The 5589-nt window shown below is 44.0% G+C and overlaps 1 pseudogene; it reads left to right on the top strand.

Annotated features, from left to right (window-relative positions):
* Positions 1-3415: 3415 nt before the first annotated feature.
* Positions 3416-4447, top strand: LOC129397434 (olfactory receptor 7E24-like; annotated as a pseudogene).
* The last annotated feature ends 1142 nt before the right edge of the window (positions 4448-5589 follow it).

Here is a 5589-nt window from a genome sequence, read left to right on the forward strand (position 1 = left end):
GCCTCAGAGTTCTGGAAAGGTGGAGCGGATGAATCGGACTATCAAAAATAGTACTATTGTCTTCCCCGCTGGATATTTAAAACAACACCACAAGGGGCGTCAAACCACCTCCTAAATTTGAGGGAATGTTATCCTCTCCCCACCTCCCCCGGCCCCGGATATTAGAGACAATAACACAGGGGTGATGTACACCCACTGCTTTATTGGGAGTAATATCATCCTCTGCCTTCTTGGATATTAGGAACAATATCACACTGTGCGTGTACGCCTGTCGCGAAATTCAATGGAATGTCATCCTGCGCCTCCCTGGATATGACAAACAATATCATGGGGGATGTACAACTTCTGAGATATTGGGAGTGATATTATTCTCTCCCCTCTGGAAGTTAGGGACAATATCACAGGGGTAGTGTACACCCTCTGGGATGTTGGGACTAATATCATCCTCCCGCCCACTGGATATTAAAAACCATACCAAAAGGGGCGTGTACACACACTTCGATATAGGTATGAATACCATCCTCTCCCTCTTTGGATATTCGGTGCCATATTTCTGGTGGGGTATACACCACCTGCAATATTGGAGGTAATATGATTTTCTCCCCCCCGGATATCACAAACAATATCACAGGGGGTTGTGAACAACCCCTGCGATACTTGGAGCAATATCATCGTCTCCCCTCACGATTACTAAGAACAATATCGTAGGGATGGGGGATGCACACCCCTTTTCATATTTGATATCATCCTCTTCCCCCCTGGATATTAGGAGCAATATCAGGAAGGAATGTACAGACCCTGCGACCTTTGCTGTCATATAATTGTCTCTCCCCTAGATATTAGGAAAAAATGTCACTGGGGATGTGAACAGCCCTGCGATATTGAGAGTAGTATCATCCTCTCCCCCCTTGCATATTGGAAACAACATCACAGGTGGGTTGTACTGCCTCTGTGATATTGGGAGTGAAATTTTCCTCTCTTCCCCTGGACATTAGGAAGGGTATCAGAGGGGGAGGGTGTACATTCCCTGTGATATTCAACGTAACCTTATCCTCTCCCTCCCAGGGTATTCAGAACAATATTACAGGAGGGGTGTACACCCTCTGTGATATTGAGAGTCATGTCATCCTCTTTCACTCTGGATATTAGGAACAATATCACAGGGTTGTGTACACCCCCTGTGATATTGGGAGTTATATCATCCTCTCTCCCTGTGGATATTAGGAAGAGTATCACAGGGCTGTGGAAACCCCCTGCGGTACTGGAAGTAATACCATCCTCTCTCCCTCTGGAAATAGGAAGATTTTCACAGGGGCGTGTACACCCCCTGCGATATTGGGAGTGAGATCATCCTCTCCACCCAGGAAATGACTAACAAGGTCACAGGGGGGTGTACTACCCCTGCGCTATTGGGAGTAATGTCGTCCTCCCCAAACCTGGATGTTAGCAACGAGATCACAGAGGGGGTGTACACACCCTGCGACATTGGAAGTAATATGATCCTCTCCCCACCTGGATACTGGGAAAGATACCACAGCGCGGGCATACGTTTCCTACGCTGTTGGGAGTAATATCGTTCTTTTCCTTTCTGGATATCAGGAAGAATATAACAGGGGTGCTGTACAATTACTTCGATATGGGAAGTAATATCATGCTCTATTTTCCTGGATATTGGGCACAAAAACACAAAAGGGTGTACAACCCCTGCGATATTGGGAGTAATAGCATACTTTCCTTCCCTGGATGTCAGAAAACAATATCATCAGGGCTGAACACCGCCCGCGATAATGGGAGTCATGTTTACTCTTTCACAGGCCATTTGGAACAATATCACAGGGGGTGTTTACAAACAGGGGTGGTGTACACCGCCTGTGATATTGGGAGTAACATCATTCTCTCCACCTCCGGATATTAAGAACAATATCCTGGCGGGAGGTGGTACACCCCCAGTGATATTGCGAATAATGTCATCCTCTCCTTCCCTGGATATTACGAACAATATCACAGGGGGGTGTACACCTTCTGTGATATTGGAAGCAATATCATCCTCTCCCCTGCTGGATATTAGAAAAAAATATCACTCACGGTGTACACCCACTGTAATATAAGGAGTAATATCTTCCTAGGGTACTACGAATAATTTCACAGTCTGTACACACACGGTGTACACTCACTGTGATATTAGGAGTAATATCTACCTAGTAGATAACTAATAACCTCGCAGGGTGTACACCCACTTTGACATTAGCTGTAATATTTTTCTAAGTTGTTACAAATAAGATCACAGGGTGTACAAACATGGTGTACACTCACTGTGATATCAGGAGTCATATCTCTGTAATATATTATGAATAATATCACAGGGTGTACACCCACTGTATTATTAGGAGTAATATCTCTGTAGGATATTACAATTAAGATCACAGGGTGTAGAGCCACCGTGATATTAGGAGCAATATCTTTCTAGGATATTACAAATAATATCACAGGGTGTACACCCACTCTGCTATCAGGAGCAATATCTCCCTAGGATATCAAAAATCCTATCACAGGGTGTCCAATCTCTGCCTTCCAGGTTCTAAGGGATTCTCCTGCTTCAGCCTCCCCAGTAGCTAGGGTTACCCGCCACCACGCCCGGCTGATTTTTTTTTATTTTCACCGGAAACGGGGTTTCACCGCATTGGCCAGGCTGGTCTGGAACTCCTGACCTCAGGTGATCCATCAGCCTCGGCCGCCCAAAGTGCTGGGATTACAGGTGTGAGCCATGGTGCTGGGCCAAGAGTTCTATATTCAATTCATTTGGAAACAGAGCTCCCATCTTTGAGTGTGCATGTACTTTTATGAAGAAATGATGTCAGAAAACCGAAGGATGATAATAAATATGAAAAGTAACAGGCATGTGAAAAGTTCTTCCGATTGAGAACTATAAGGTTCGATGTCGTTTTCAAATAATGGGGTCCTAGCTCTTGTGTCGTCCTTTTACATATTCTACATCCATGGAAGTTGTGGCACGGTGTCAGAATAAAGTAGAGCGTATTTCATGGCTTCTCAATTTCTTTCAATTAGACTGAGATCTTTTTCTTAAAGAGAGAAGGACATTGTCATTGCATTGTATTTTTTCTGAAAAGAGTAGGCCGTATTTTACTGAGATCACGGATTTGTTACATATGACGTTTTGGTCTTCTAACATTCTTCAGTGGATTTTCTCTAAAGTAGTATGTACAGAAAGCCTTGTACAGCAAAAAAGTAAATCATGTAATAATTCTGAGATTTTTGGAATTGTCACAGCTGAGAAACATTGCTGGCGGTGTATGGTCCGCAAGTGTGAAGATGTTCCTTGTGAATTGCTTGCATCCAGCATTAAGGGCTGGTTTTTATCTTTTATTTTTCCAATCCTCTTTCCTTCTCAAGGTGTCCAAGACACACAGAGCCATGGAATCTCACAGGTGTCTGAGAATTCCTCCTCCTGGGACTCTCAGAGGATCCAGAACTGCAGCCGGTCCTCGCTTTGCTGTCCCTGTCCCTGTCCATGTATCTGGTCACAGTGCTGAGGAACCTGCTCAGCATCCTGGCTGTCCGCTCTGACTCCCACCTCCACACACCCATGTACTTCTTCCTCTCCATCCTGTGCTGGGCTGACATCGGTTTCACCTCAGCCACAGTTCCCAAGATGATTGTGGACATGCAGTGGTATAGCAGAGTCATCTCTCATGCGGGCTGCCTGACACAGATGTCTTTCTTGGTCCTTTTTGCATGTATAGAAGGCATGCTCCTGACTGTGATGGCCTATGACTGCTTTGTAGCCATCTGTTGCCCTCTGCACTACCCAGCCATCGTGAATCCTCACCTCTGTGTCTTCTTCGTTTTGGTGTCCTTTTTCCTTAGCCTGTTGGATTCCCAGCTGCACAGTTGGATTGTGTTACAATTCACCATCATCAAGAATGTGGAAATCTCTAATTTTGTCTGTGACCCCTCTCAACTTCTCAAACTTGCCTGTTCTGACAGCGTCATCAATAGCATCTTCATATATTTCGGTAGTACTATGTTTGGTTTTCTTCCCATTTCAGGGATCCTTTTGTCTTACTATAAAATTGTCCCCTCCATTCTAAGGATTTCATCGTCAGATGGGAAGTATAAAGCCCTCTCCACCTGTGGCTCTCACCTAGCAGTTTTTTGCTGATTTGATGGAACAGGCATTGGCGTGTACCTGACTTCAGCTGTGGCACCACTCCCCAGGAATGGTGTGGTGGCGTCAGTGATGTATGCTGTGGTCACCCCCATGCTGAACCTTTTCATCTACAGCCTGAGAAACAGGGACATACAAAGTGCCCTGCGGAGGCTGCGCAGCAGAACAGTCAAATCTCATGATCTGTTCCATCCTTTTTCTGGTGTGGGTGAGAAAGGGCAACCACATTCAATCCCTACATCTGCAAATCCTGCCCCTTAGTCACATTATTTTTGTGGCTTGATGGCTTTTATTCCTTTCCACATTTCCTTTGTGAATATTGCTTTCTTCGTTATGCCTTTAACTGGAATGGGTGAGGATTCTGGGATCCTTTGTTTAGCAGAAACCTCATGACAGAAACCTCTCTACCTAGGCGGCCTCTTTTAGTTTCTGAGCAATAACCCTGTCATCCAGGTGAAATCACAACCATCTTTTTATATACACGAAGTCCTCACTTCGTTTTGGAATTCCCTGAAAACTGACTTTATGGAAACAATGTACAGGAGGTCCTCCAACACCGTTGGTTGTTCAAAGTTGTGTAGTTATACTGTTGATGAAAAATAAGCGGTTTCACTATACATAATTTTGCTTCAAGTTGAAGTTTCCAAGAGACTTTCAAAGATGTTAAGTGAGGACATACTGTACATCAAATTCATATCCTCTTCCAGAGTTCCTGTGGAATTTCTTTATAAACTGCTTCTAGAGAATCTATTTAGGCAGGTTATGTGTAGAGATCCATGTCGCCATTCCTCAATTTTGGCTTTGAGTCAAATCACCTGGGGAGCTTACACATGATGAGGCCTGGGTCTCAATACCTGAGATTCTGATTTCCTTGCACCAGTGTGAGTATGTGGATTTTTTTTTTTCTTTTAAAGCACCAGAGGTGGTTCCAATGACGAAGTTTTTAGAGGCATCAAGCTCCAATGAGTAAGAAGAGAAATTAATTGTAATATGATTTCTTCAAATATTATCTTCAAAAGCATTGTCCATCAACACCATACAAATGTTTATTATGCTGTTTTTTCTTAACCATTTCGCATTTTCTATTTCTTTCTTTTCCTTTTTTTTGAGTCAGAGTTTCACTCTTGTTGCCCAGGCTGGAGTTCAATGGCACGGTCTCGGCTCACTGCAACCTCTGCCTCCCATATTCAAGCAATTCTCCTGTCTCAGCCTTCCAAGTAGCTGGGATTACAGGCATGCGCTACCATGCCTGGCTAATTTTATTTTTATTTATTTATTTATTTATTTTGTATTGTTAATAGAGACAGTGTTTCTCCATTTTGGTCAGGCTGGTCTTGAACTCCCGACCTCAGGTGATCCGCCCGTTTCCGCCTCCCAAAGTGCTGGGATTACAGGTATGAGCG

The sequence above is a fragment of the Pan paniscus genome, chromosome 2 (assembly GCF_029289425.2).
Source record: "Pan paniscus chromosome 2, NHGRI_mPanPan1-v2.0_pri, whole genome shotgun sequence".
NCBI lineage: Eukaryota > Metazoa > Chordata > Mammalia > Primates > Hominidae > Pan > Pan paniscus.